Below are 14,611 nucleotides of genomic sequence, written 5' to 3' on the forward strand. Positions count from 1 at the left end.
TCACCTTATCACGTGCCCTACCCCGTGTAATTATTCCTCTACAAAATGACAGAATAACAAATCCAACAACCCTTAACAAATTTTATCTTCTTTAATCACAAACTAACAACCCTCCCTATTAAAAGTTGACAACACATCACCTACCCTACCCCATACCCCCTCCTCCTCACCTTTCTTGGACACAAAGCAAAAAAGGATAAGCATACACTCAGAAAATGGGGCCCATGGATCACACACATAGAGAAGGGAATTTTCCAAGTATTTTTTTTTACCATAACAATTCAACAAAGACAAAAAAAAAGGAGGGGGTCCACGTAGATAAGTCATCAACCCATAGTCATTTTCTCTTTTCTCTCCAGAAACCATCACAAATAGGCCATGAACACATAGAAACAAAGGATGCTCCCAGATTTCTCCATTGGAGCAAAGACAATACGCACACACACAAAATACCATACATACATACACTTACACAGAAGAAGATAAGCACACGACACACTGATATACATCTTTGATCAGAGAGAATGGAAGGGGTTTTGGAGAGAGATTAAGAAAAGAAGAGAGATCGAGAGAGGATAAGAGTGACAGGGGTTAACTGCTCTAGAGAGGTTCTCTTCGGAAAGTGCCATTATCATCAAAATTTCATCCGTCCTTCCTTTCCTGTCATTGTCTAAGCTCGCCGGAGCTCCGACGAGACGAAAACGACACCTCAGTCCAAGACACTCCTTCCCCGACCCCAAAGCCACCAGAAAACACCATCCACGAGATACCAGTAGCCTCATCACCTCTCAGTTGAGAAACTGACTCAAAATTATGGTCGACGTTCGGAGTTGCGGTCAGATTTATTTTCGATTTTGCTTGAATTTCTCATTTGTTCTAAGTTTCCAATCAGTTTTTGGGGAATTGTGTAAATATTAGGGTTCGAGACTTGGAGGTTGATATCTGAGGTCGGGTTGTTACCGAGGTTTCAGATCGAGGTTCTTGGGCAGGCAAATTCGTCTTCTCAATTGATTGATATTCGGAGTAAAATCATCATTGAGGTCCATTTCTACTCTTTTCCTCTTTTTATTTCATTGTTGATGGAATATGGTGCATTGAATGGAATCTGTGTGTTGTTTGATCTTGATTTTGATTAGTGATAAATTGCTACTTTGACATTGACTTGTTGCTTAATTTCATTGAAATGGAAATCGTGAATTGAGGAAAATTAGCGTTAAAAGGGAATTTGGAGGTGAAAATTGAAAACTTGATATAATTGGTGAATTTTGGTTAGCTTGATTCATAGGTTGTTTGACTTGAAATGAACGTTAATTGAACTTGATAGTATCATAATACGTCAATTGGTTTAGGCAAACATAGGTTGGGTAGGCAAAGTTTAGAATTTGTGGCTTTGGTTGAATGTTGGAAATTCCGTGGAATGTTTGAAACTTTGTTGAATAGTTTGATTTTCTTGCACTAAAAATGTATTCATTTGGCCGGGGAATGCCTCGAGGGATTTGTATTGATTTATTCGGGGAATGCCCCGAAGTATCTTGTACTTGGAGGACGTTCGTGATGAAGGCCCAAGGCATCGGGTGAGGCATTGGAGCGTAGTCTAAGAGTAGTTTAGAATAGGATTTGCATTTCTATATTTTTCTATTTCGGGACTGTATAACTTGGACTGGACACCATATTTTTTATTCATTTTATTTTGTTTTTTTACGTGTTTTTGTGTGGTTTGTACATCGTAGTGCCAAATTAGCTGATTCACTCTACCAAGCGACCATGGTCAAACCACGGGATCGAAGGGTGCCTAACACATTCCCCTCGGTCAATAGAATTTCTTAACCAGAATCTCTGTTCGCAAATCAGTTTCAAGAGTCAAATCATTTTGAAAAGGATTTTCCAAAGGTGACTTGACACACAGGTTTATGCCAAGTGGCGACTCTAAGTTTAAATGTAAATAATCCTTTTTCGAAATAAATTTTCATTTTTGTCACTCAATAATAAAAATCCTTTCAAAACTTAAAATGAAATATTTTCTTTAGAGTAAAAAAAAGGGGGTGTGACAGCTCTGGCGACTCCATTGGGGATTTTTAAGAATTCGAGCTTATTTTGGAGTTGTATTGGCTTATTTTGGCACTATAGGTGTATGGACATTTTATTTGTGTTGTTTTGTGTTATTATATTATCACTGTTCAGTGCCTACGTGCTCTTTGTTTACAGTTTTTATCTTATGTGTTACCACTTTATATCTGGCATCATGTGCATAACTCGAGTCATTCTTTCTACAATAAGTCCGTAGTACACGTGTTGTACACGACCTCTAGTTGAGTCACCCTTATTTTAGGGGGGGAACCGTTGGTGTTATGGAGTAGGTGGAAAGCAAAGCAGCCATTACCGACCATAGTGAACCCCAACGTAGGTCAGTCTTTGGATTATGCTTATGTGCATCATATTGAAGACCTAGATGGGCCCACTTGGCCCTTTGTAGGAGACTCGCCTCTAAAGCATCCCTACATGCTAAATGTTGCATCTTTGAAGGTAACGTGGTCATTTGATGAACTGATTTGGGGAAAACATGTGTTAAAAGTAAAGTAAGTAGACAAGAAACCGTTTGAAAAAAAAAAAGTTCCGTAGTTTTTAGTGTTCTTTATGGCTTTTGTTTTTCACAATTCAAAAATTCAAAAAGATTTCTTTATTTTATTCACTCATTTGTTCAAAAATCAAAACATCAAAAAGATTTCTCACTTTGTCTCCTTTTTTTCAAAAAAAAAAAAGATATTTAGCAGTTTTTATAAAAGAAAATGAAAAATGTTAGAAGTTTTGTACATTTCATATAGCGAAAATGCCAAAAAGATTTTTTTTCTCTTTCATAGTTGTTGGTGTCAGTTTTGTGTGAAGTGTCTAATTGAAAACCCAAAAAGATTTTATTTCTCATCATTCATCTGTAATCACGTCTCTCAAGTCAAGTCTTAGTTCGTTTTAATCCTTAATTGTCCAATCTGGACGAACTACGCACCCCTGATTCTCCTCTCTCGGGAGTGAGATACGTAGGCAGCCCATTGTTGGTTCGGAAATCTTATTTAAAAAATCAAAAAAATATTTTCTTCTCCTCATTTAAAGTAGGTGTTTCATATATGCCTTGAAAAGAAAAATACAAAAAGATTTGTAGACACCTAATTTCGTCCCTCCCCAATAATATTTTTTACCCATTTTTACCTTATCCTACCGTATACCCTCACCCATGTAATTATCCCTCCATAAAATGACAAAAAATAACAAACTCCCTAACAAAATTTCATCTTGTTTTATTTTATCCTAACAACCTATCCAATCAAAATAAACCACATCACCACCCCACCCTCTGCCTACCTACCATACCCCTACATCACGTGACCCCCTCCTTTTTGTGGGACAAAAAAGAAATATATACAGGGGGAATCATCATCAAAAGAAAAGGGCAACAAAAGGAGTATCATCTTCTTTCTTTTTCCAAGGAAGAAGCTCCATTTTTGGGTTTCATTTTTGATTCATCAAGAACAATACACGCACACTACATAGTAAAGGAGGGAAAGGAAAGCTGAACGAGAGTAAATCGAGAGAAGATAAACAGAGAGAGGGATGATAGGAAAATGACGTGAGAGATAGAGATCGTGGTGATCGGAGAAAGAGAAATCGAGATAGATCGAAGAAAAAGATAGTGAAAATAAGGAGAGAGAGAGGGAACTGGTGGTGGTAGACTGTTCCGGCGATTCGCCGTCGGAAAAAGTGTCATCGCGGCTCGAAATTTGATCCAATTTTCTAGTTCTATTCCTTCTAAGCTCTTCGGAGTTCGTCAGCTCCGTCCCATTTTGAGTACCGCTGAAACGGACGACCCTGCTCGTAAATCCCAAATTTCTCCATTTTTTCCGGTGGTTTCTAGGCTAACCCGGCCGTAAAACACTAGAAGCCACCAGAATCAGCCTTTCTCGTTGACATTTGAGACTGTTCGAGTTCATCTGAGCTCCGGGCATGTAGTTTTCTTGTGATTCTTATTTTTTTGGGTTCACTGTTCGTCGTGGTTTCGAGGATTCGAATTGGATTTTGAAAACTATCAGGTTGGAGTTGGATCATAGTTGAGATTGTGGTATTCTTTGAGGCTCCGGGACGGCTCTTATTTCTCTTCTTAAATCAATCGAAATCTTTTGAGGTCCAATTCTATTCTTTTCCTCTTTTATTTCATTGTTTACTATATTTGATGCGTTGGATTGAATATCGTGTGTTGACTTGATCCCTGTTGGTGATGAATGTATGTTTGTTTTGATTCTTGGTTGGTCCCTTGATTATGGTTTGTATGGTGAAATGGTCTCTCGTTTGAGAAATAAAATTTGTTGTTTGGGGCGCGAATTGAAAAAAATTGCTAAAGTGAATTAGGATTAATTTTGATTTGTTGTTGTTTTGATTCATGGACGTCGTCGATCGTGATAGTGCCATGAGGTCGAGTTGGGTAGGAAAACAGTAGGCTCGGGTAGGCAAAGTTTAGGATCTGTGATTGTTGAATGATGAAATATTTGTGGAATGGTTTTGATTTATGCATTGAGATCTATTGCATTTATTTGGTCGAAAAATGCCCCGAGGGATTTGTGTTTATTCACTGGGAAATGCCCCGACGTATTATGTTGGCTGAAGACGTTCGTGAGGAAGGCCCGGGGTGTTGCGTAAAACATAGGAGTAGTTTAGGATTAGTTTAGAACATAATAGGTTTACATTTTCGCATTTTTCATTTTTCAGGACTGTATAATTGGACTGGACATTATATTTTGAATTATTTTGTTTTGTTTGCTTGAGTGATTGTTTTTGCATGCTTTGTGTGGTTTATGCATTTGTAATGTCAATTTAGCCGATACGCTTTGCCAAGTGACTGTGGTCAAACCACGGGATCGAGGGGTGCCTAACACCTTCCCCTCGGTCAATAGAATTCCTTAGCCGGAATCTCTGTTTGCAAACCAATATTAAAAAGTCAAAACCATTTTGAAAAAGGATATCCATGGGTGACTTGGCACACCCGATTTATGCCAAGTGGCGACTCTGAGTTTTGATTGTTAAAAATAATCCTTTTTCGAAACAAATTTTCATCTTTTAGCACTTTAATATTTAAAACCCTTTCGACCCTTAAAACATAATCTTTGGATGTTGAAAAAGGGGTGTGACAAGATTTTCCTTAATAATCGTAGGTTTTATTTTTGGTGGATCTTATTTGAAAAATTCAAAAAAAAAAAGAAGATTTTCTTCACTCTTTATTAGAGTAGGTGTTTTATATACATCTTTAAAGAAAACTATAAAAAAAGATTTTTCTTTAATAGGTTCAAGTTTCATTTTAGTATGAAATTCAAAATCGAAAACCCAAAAAGAGTTTCTTTGGTAATCATAGGTTTCATTTTTTATAGGTTATTAAAGCTGGAAAATTCAAAAAAAGATTTTCGTCTATTCTTTTGACAATTTGTCATTTTTCTTTTCTTCTTAAAATTTCAAGAAAAAAAAAGAGTTTAATTGGCCATTTTGGCAAGACTTCACGAACTACGCACACCTGATTCTTCTCTTTTGGGAGTGAGATACGTAGGAGCCCTTCTTGGGTTCGGTAATCTTTTAAAAAAAATAAAAAGAAAAAGGAGAGATTTTGAGAAAGTGTTGAATTTTAACGCATTTGCTATCTCTTGTTCAGTTAGTTTGAGGTGGTTGGTTTGTGGTATGTTGGCTGGTCCTCCATATTGCACCAAGTCACAGAGAAGGTTATGGCCAACAAAGATACCGAGTTTGTTGTCACTAATCATATAGGGAGTTCGGAAAATGAGAATTTAGGAGATAATGAAGAGATTCGAAAATTAAGGCAGCAAATGATAGAAATGTATTGAGCTTGGGCTACTGGGTTGCCGCCTCTTCCCGTTCCCACTGATAATATGGAATATCTTTCTAGCTTGCCTCCCGTGTCATATGCACAATTTCCCATTTTTATTGATATGCCACAACATGCATCAGATCGACTCTGGGCAACAATATCCAACCACTTCCAATGTTCATTTTCTCACTCCCCAATCCAAGACGACCATATACTTGGCTCCACCTGTTGTTCATGCTTTTGCGGCGCCACCCCCAATTGAAGCTTCTACTTTTGATGTTCGTCCACAAGTTGTGCCTCCCTACTCTACAAGATAGTCTGCATTGAATATTACTTGTGATCAGCATTACACTTTCGAGCCTACATTCAAGTTGACTGGTCTTTATGGTGACACTCACCCGCCTGAATTTCATCCTAACACTGAAAAGCCTGTTATGACAGAAGAACAAGAGGAAATGACCACAAAATTGAGAAGTTTGAAACTGGCTATGAAGAACTTGCAAGGACTTGAGGGTTACAAAAGTGTCTCATATAAGGACTTATGCATGTTTCCAGGTATCAACCTTCTTCCTGGCTTTATAATGCCAAAGTTTGAGAAGTATGAAGGACATGGGGACCCAATGGCACATTTGAGGCGCTATTGTAACCAATTAAGAGGCGTTGGAGGGAAGGAAGAACTACTCATGGCTTATTTCGGGGAGAGTCTTTCAATCCTAACTTTGGAATGGTTTGTTGACCTAGACATCGACAAGTGGATTAGTTGGGATGACCTAGATAATGAATTTGTGCAACAATTTAATACAATGTGGAGTTGATCCCTGACGAAAAATCCCCAACAAGTATGAAGAAGAAGAATACTGAAAGCTTCAGGGAGTATGCGATCAGATGGCGCGAACAAGCTGCTAGAGTGAAACCGCCAATGAAAGAAAGCAAAATAGTGGAGGTGTTTATTCAAGCGCAGGATGAAACATATTATCAACACTTGTTACCTGCATTGGGCAAGTCATTTATTGAGGTCCTTAAAATGGGGGCGATAATAGAAGAGATAATTAAGACGTGTTGCATTGTGAGTTTTACAATATTGAAAGCGACAACTCAAGCAATTCAAAAGGGTTCAGGAAGTATTGGGGAGACAAAGAATGAGGAAGTTGCATCTTCTATTGTAGTTGGACAGCAGGCACGGTCAAGAAGACCCTGTTGTCATCACTCTCAGGCTCAAACCCAAGTTCATGCCCAAGCTCCACATAATCACTCCCAAAATCCATTATACTCTGCTCCTCCATCTCTATATCCAGTATATAACGCACAGTCACATGTTCAACCCCCATATTACCTACAGTGGAACACACCAACTCCTTCGAGTCGTCCTCTAACTCCACAAACATACCAAAACCCTGCTAAGCCTAATTTTTTATCCAAGCCAAACGATGAAATGAGGCAGAAGTCGAGAGATAGCTTCACACCAATTGGATAGTCGTATGCCAGTTAATTTCAGAGATTGGTACAATGGGGTATGATCACTCCTCTCCTTGAGTGCACTCTTAATCGGCGTTCAAGAAAATTTGATCCTAATGTACGATGTGCGTATTATTCTGATGCTCAGGGTGATAGTATTGAAGATTATCGAGATTTGAAAAGAAAAATTGAAAAGATGATTCAAGATGGATCAATTATGGTGCAAAATATTGACAGTGAGGGAAGCTCTAGTCAGGTTGATATGCAAACCAGTGGCTAAGTTATCAGGCTGAGCAATTGAGAAGTCACTCCTCTCCCTACTAGGAACAGGTCTGGTAGTTTGTTTTGTTTTCTTTTTTATTTTTTAAATTATTTCAGGGTTGTAGTTCGGGATCTATCTTGTTTTGTCCTTTTGTCATTTAGGTTCAAACCCGTCTATCTTTTATTTCAACTAAATGAATTGTCCCTTTTTCTTTGTGTTTTAAATATGTGTTGTTTGTTTGTTTTCTTTACACAGTACATTTTATGTTGACTCTAGTGGTATGACATGCTTGTGAAATTTTCAGCCAGATCTTAAAATCCAATTTAACCATGAAACATTGGATCAGAGCGGTAAAGTTAGAAGAAACATCTGAGGAAATAGTAGAGTGCTGAGATATTTGGTGACAAGTTCAAGCCTTCTTTGAAAATTAAGGCCATTTATTTTGAGAATCACAAGAATAACTTGGTCATCAATTAAAAGACATGTCTCAATTAGGTCAAATAGTGTCTGCGTGATCCTATCAAGAGGAACAAAAAGAAAATCAACTCCACAAAAGCATGAGTCATTCAAAGTGAGGGATGTACAACAAATGTGGACTTCTATGTTTGAAAAGTATATAAAAGAGGTGACACACATGCTCGGGGCAAGTTAGTGTTGTAAAACATTTCATAAGGGATATTGATCGTGTACTTTCACATTGCATGCTATGTACTAGTATTTTCAAGGATTGATATGACGAAGGCATTTTATTCTACTATCCAAACATTGTGTCATCATTTGTTTACCCCATTTGAGTCTTAGTATTATTTTCTTTCATACCCCTCTTTTGGAATTAAGATAAAGCCAGCAAAACTCAACAAAAAAGAATCGAGCAAGAGAATAGAGTCAGAAAGTTAAAAAAATGTGTCCAAGAAGGAAGAAAAGAGTGTCAAGAAATTAGAGTCAGAAAAATCACAAAGGAAAAAAAGCCAAAAAAAAAACAAGTCAGAATCAAGCAAAAAAGAATAAGCTTCCAGAACTACGCGTGACCTGATTCTCCTCTTTCGGGGGTGAGATACGTAGGCTGCCCTACCTGGGGCTCGGTCCAACCAAATAAATAATTTAGAGTCACCCAGTCAGAAGAAATTGGGGCATGAGTTAATCCTCATTGTTTGAATCGATTCCAAAAGTTGTAAGTCATATCCCACTTTAAGTGTCGTTTGGGCCCCATACCATCCTTTCTTTCTAACCCTATCCAAAATCTAAGTTTCAACCAAAGAAACACCTTCAGATCAATCTTTGAGAATGTTAAGGCTAATCATGCAATGGACGTGATGACGCATTTTGGGAACTACTTATTTTCCTCAGCAGAATCAGGAGAGAAATAAAAATGAGAGAGTCTTATTGGTGAAAACACTCACGGGCACCGTAAGATGATAGTAAGTTGAGAGAGATAAAATGAGAGAGTCTTATTGGTGAAAAACCCTCTTGGATACCATAAGGCAATGGTGAGGTAATAAAAAGAAATGAGAGAGGCTTATTGGCAGAAACCCTTCAAGGCGCCACTAGCCGAACGAGGTCTCCGAATGTAATTATCCCAAGGAAGCAACTCACTTTTAGGGTCATGAACTCAACAACGATTTGTGAGGGTTTTGGATGGAAAGATCAGGCAGCTTAATTTGATATACATGTCATAATCATTAGAGTTGACTTTCATTTCCAGATAAACTTTTCTTTCATCTTTTTCAATGGGAACATTTATTGTCATTTCTTTCTTTTCTATAGTTATATTTTTATTTTCTTGAGTCAGTTATCCAAATAAAAGAAAAATTGTTGTTATTTTTCTCTTGTCTTTGAGTCAAGTCCATGTCAAAACAAGTGATAAAGGATCTCAAAACTGGCTACCAGCTTCTTTAATTGCACAAAGCAAAACAATAGGCCAGGACATGAAAGGCACATGATTGTGAGCTGAAATAAGGCATGCAAAATTTTTCTCAACAGACAAGTCTGGGAACTCATAAAAATACCAAGGTTTAAAGGGTCTATTTGAGAAGCATGGAAAAGCAGAGATACTGTGTTTGTTTCAGTCACTCTTAATAATCTAAGTTTAAGTTAATGATTCAGCAAATCAATGATATATGCTAATTGTTCAAAGCGGGGTTAAATGTGATGAAGGCAAGAGCGATTGCCGCGAAAGCTAAAGCCACAAACCATCCACTATGTTTTTAAACTCACAAGTTTTCTTTGATGAGTCAGGAAACATGTTACCTTCAAATCAAGGACTTCAGAGCATAAATATCAAGGGTTGCAATGCCTCATTCCTACAAATGCAGGAAACAATATTGATGCAAAGGTTTGATAATCAAATCATGGTAAAATTCATCATCCTATATCCCTCGGAGATACACTTTCCTATCCAGGGATTTCAATTTTTATATGCTAGGTGATACACTTCTTAAATTAAACCTTCACTCCTAGGAGACGTACCTTCTAGTCGAGTCATTCCCCTTGACTCTTAGAAGACGTACCCTTTAGTCGAGTCATTCCCCTTGATTCCTATAAGATGTACCTTTTAGTCGAGTCATCCCCCTTGATTCCTATAAGACGTACCTTTTGGTCGAGTCATCCCCCTTGATTCCTATAAAACGTACCTTTTAGTCGAGTCATCTCCGTTGATTTTTATAAGACGTACCTTTTCTTTGAGTCATCCCCCTTGATTCCTATAAGACGTACCATTTAGTCGAGTCATCCCCCATGATTCCTATAAGATGTACCTTTTACTCGAGTCATTTTCCTTGATTTCTATAAGTCGTACCTTTTAGTCGAGTCATTTCCCTTGATTCCTATAAGACGTACCTTTTAGTCGGGTCATCCCTCTTTAATTCTTATAAGACGTACCTTTTAGTCGAGTCATCCCCCTTGATTCCTATAAGACGTACCTTTTAGTCGAGTCATTTTCCTTGATTCCTATAAGATGAACGATTTAGTTGAGTCATTCCCTTTGATTCAAATAAAACGTACCTTTTAGTCGAGTCATCCACCTTGGTTCCTATAAGACGTACCTTTTAGTCGAGTCATTCCCTTTGATTCTTATAAGACGTACCATTTAGTTGAATCATTCCCTTGATTCCTATAAGACGTATCTTTTAGTTGGGTCATTCCCTTTGATTCCTATAAGACGTACCTTTTAGTCGAATCAATCTAATTAACTCATAGAAGATGCATTTCTTTGTTTTGGATAATTATTTTTTTTGTTTTGATGTGATTTCAGGAGCCTGCCTGAAGAACAGAGAGAATAAATGAAAAGTCAAGCAACATGGTGAAGAAGTTGAAGGTCAAGCAACAAGATGAAGAAACTGAAAGTCAATAGATTAAAAATATAGCAAGTCAGGAGCCCGCCTGAAGAATAGGATGATGAAGTTGAAAATCAAGCAGCAAGTTGAAGAAATTGCAAGTCAGGAACCCGCCTGAAGAATAGGGTGATAAAACTCAAGTCAAGGGGCCAACAGAAGCTGTATAGATAGGATTTTTGTAATTTCATTTATGTTTTAACTTATAATTTTTCATTTTGATGTAATGACAGATCCGTGGACCGGAACCTCAACAGGACCTCACTCGACCCTCCAACTTGGTAGTCCTTCTTTCTTCTATTTCTTCCTTTGAGTAATGGTTGGGTCAAAATTTGGTCTTGTTGTCTAATTTTTTATCTAAAAACACTATGTGTTTACACACAAAAAGGGGCATGATGTAAACCTAATTTTTTCCCTCCCGAAGTACAATTTTATCTATTTTTAGTTCCCCTTATCACGTGCCCTACCCCGTGTAATTATTCCTCCACAAAATGACAAAATAACAAATCCAACAACCCTTAACAAATTTTATCTTCTTTAATAACAAACTAACAACTCTCCCTATTAAAAGTTGACAACACATCACCTACCCTACCCCATACCCCCTCCTCTTCACCTTTCTTGGACACAAAGCAAAAAAAGGATAAGCATACACTAAGAAAAATGGGGCCCATAGATCATACACATAGAGAAGGGAATTTTCCAAGTATTTTTCTTTTCCATAACAATTCAACAAAGACAAAAAAAGGAGGGGGCCCACGTAGATAAGTCACCAACCCATAGTCATTTTCTCTTTTCACTCCAAAAATCATCACAAATAGGCCATGAACACATAGAAACAGAGGATGCTCCCAGATTTTTCCATTGGAGCAAAGACAATACGCACACACACATAATACCATACATACATACACTTACACAGAAGAAGATAATCACACGACACACTGATATACAACTTTGATCGAAGAGAATGGGAGGGGTTTTAGAAAGAGATTGAGAAAAGAAGAGAGGTCGAGAGAGGAGAAGAGTGATAGCTGCTCTGGAGAGGTTTTCTTTGGAAAGTGTCATTATCATCAAAATTCCATCCGTCCTCCCTTTCCCGTCATAGTCTAAGCTCTTCGGAGCTCCGGCGAGATGGAAACGATACCTCAGTCCAAAGACACTCCTTCCCCGACCACAAATCCACCAGAAAGCACCATCAATAAGCTACCAGTAGTCTCTTCACCTCTCAGTTGAGAAACTAATTCAAAATTATGGTCGACGTTCGGAGTTGTGGTCGAATTTAATTCCGGTTTTGCTTGAATTTCTCGTTTGTTCTAAGTTTCCAATCAGCTTTTGGGGAATTATGTAAAAATTAGGGTTCAAGACTTGGAGTTTGATATCTGAGGTTGGGTTGTTACCGAGGTTTCAGATCGAGGTTCTTGGGCACGCGGATTCATCTTCTCAATTGACAGATATTCGGAGTAAAATCATCATTGAGGTCCATTTCTACTCCTTTCCTCTTTTTATTTCATTGTTGATGGAATATGGTGCATTGAATGGAATCTGCGTGTTGTTTGCTCTTGATTTTGATTAGTGATAAATTGCTACTTTGACATTGACTTGTTGCTTAATTTCATTGAAATGGAAATCTTGAATTGAGGAAAATTAGCGTTAAAAGGGAATTTGGAGGTGAAAATTGAAAACTTGATATAATTGGTGAATTTTGGTTAGCTTGACTCATAGGTTGTTTGACTTAAAATGAACGTTAATTGAACTTGATAGTATCATGATACGTCGATTGGTTTAGGCAAACATAGGTTGGGTAGGCAAAGTTTAGAATTTGTGGCTTTGGTTGAATGTTGGAAATTCCATAGAATGTTTGAAATTTTATTGAATAGTTTGATTTTCTTGCACTAAAAATGTATTCATTTGGCCGGGGAATGCCTCGAGGCATTTGTATTGATTTATCCGGAGAATTCCCCAAAGTATCTTGTACTTGGAAGACGTTCGTGAAGAAGGCTCGAGGCATTGGGTGGGGCATTGGAGCTTAGTCTAGGATTAATTTAGAATAGGATTTGCATTTCCGTATTTTACTATTTCGGGACTGTATAACTTGGACTGGACACCATATTTTTGATTCATTTTGTTTTGTTTGTTTGTTTGTTTGTTTGTTTACGTGTTTTTGTGTGGTTTGTATATCGTCATACCTAATTAGCCGATTCACTCTACCAAGCGACCGTGGTCAAACCACGGGATCAAGAGGTGCCTAACACCTTTCCCTCGGTCAATAGAATTCCTTAACTGAAATCTCTGTTTGCAAATCAGTTTCAGGAGTCAAATCGTTTTGAAAATTTTTTTCCAAAGGTGACTTGGCACACCGATTCATGCCAAGTGGCGACTCTGAGTTTAAATGTAAACAATCCTTTTTCGAAATAATTTTTTATCTTTTGTCACTCAATAATAAAAACCCTTTCAAAACTTAAAATGAAATCTTTTCTTTGGACTAAAAAAAAGGGGTGTGACATAGTCTTTAAGAAATTCTAACGGACTTTAAAGTTTGAAGACAGATATGCAATTCGTGAGATTAATACTTGGTCTTATTATGCACCAAAATCGAGTGATTATATTTAAATAGAACTTCTATAAAAATAAGTTTTTTTAGAAGAAAATAAAAGAAGCGATTCCTATAAAATTTTGGATCTTAACTTTTTCATTTTATTCTTTTGTAGACAAAGGTTTTCGAGAAACCTCTACTCATATATTTTTAGGGGTAAATATAATGAATTTTACATTTAAAAGGATTTTGTACTTTAAAAAAAAAGTAAAATTTCTTAAATTGCCTTTACACGAATTATACTTTTAAAAGGATTGTGCATCTAAATACCCTCACACGAATTATATTTGTAAAAGAATTATGCATCTAAAAGAATAATTAGCTTACACGAATTTTTATTTTTACTAGATTAGGGTACGTGCTTTGTACATGTATCTCGCGTCAATCAATAAAATTATATATCAGAAAATAAAATTATTTAAAAAATACAAATTAGCATTAACATAAATGTTATATCTATTTAATAGATACGAATAAATATTATATAAAGAAAACAAATTATATGAAATTAAATAGTAAGTGACGTTAAAATAAATATAAAAATCATTTAAATAGTAAAAATAAATGTTACTACACAATGCGATAAATGCTACAACATATTTCTTCAGAAACGAAATTCTTGATGTCTGTATCTTTGTCACTTTGATTGTTCTATCATTATCAAAACATCTCACATAATATCTCTTCATATATAAATTTGTTAGTGTAGGCATCTTTTCTAGCTTTGGTTGCACTATCATAATCAATCTCCTATTGTTGATATTGATATTGTACATAGTACTACAACTACTGTTTGAAAAATCATTCAAGAAAAACAAAAATAATTGACAAACTTACAAAAATTATAATTCAATAGCTATGTCTTCAGTATCAAGATAATTTTCAACATAATCTCACATGTGAAATCTGTGGAAGATAGAATGCATACCTTATCACTACCTTTATAGGGTAAAGAGACTATTTTCGATAGACACTCAGCTAACTTACAAAAATTATGATTCAAAAGTTATGTCTTCAATCTCAAGATAATTTTCAATATAATCTCATATGTAGAGTTTGTGAAGGATCGATTATATACCTTGTCACTATCTTTATAGGATAGTGAGATTGTT

The 14,611-nt window shown here is 36.6% G+C and overlaps 1 long non-coding RNA gene across 3 annotated transcripts; it reads left to right on the top strand.

The window, feature by feature from the left end:
* The first annotated feature begins 82 nt into the window (after positions 1-82).
* Positions 83-13,056, top strand: LOC107855707. 3 transcript variants are annotated; one of them, XR_001670343.2, is made up of 3 exons: positions 256-1,040; positions 9,810-9,925; positions 10,825-13,056. It is a non-coding gene; the product is annotated as an uncharacterized LOC107855707 (long non-coding RNA). The 3 variants fall into 3 exon arrangements; XR_007056857.1 differs by having other exon boundaries at positions 9,810-9,906; XR_007056856.1 differs by lacking the exon at positions 9,810-9,925 and having other exon boundaries at positions 83-1,040.
* The last annotated feature ends 1,555 nt before the right edge of the window (positions 13,057-14,611 follow it).

Source organism: Capsicum annuum, chromosome 6, assembly GCF_002878395.1.
Source record: "Capsicum annuum cultivar UCD-10X-F1 chromosome 6, UCD10Xv1.1, whole genome shotgun sequence".
In the NCBI taxonomy this organism is placed as follows: Eukaryota; Viridiplantae; Streptophyta; class Magnoliopsida; order Solanales; family Solanaceae; genus Capsicum; species Capsicum annuum.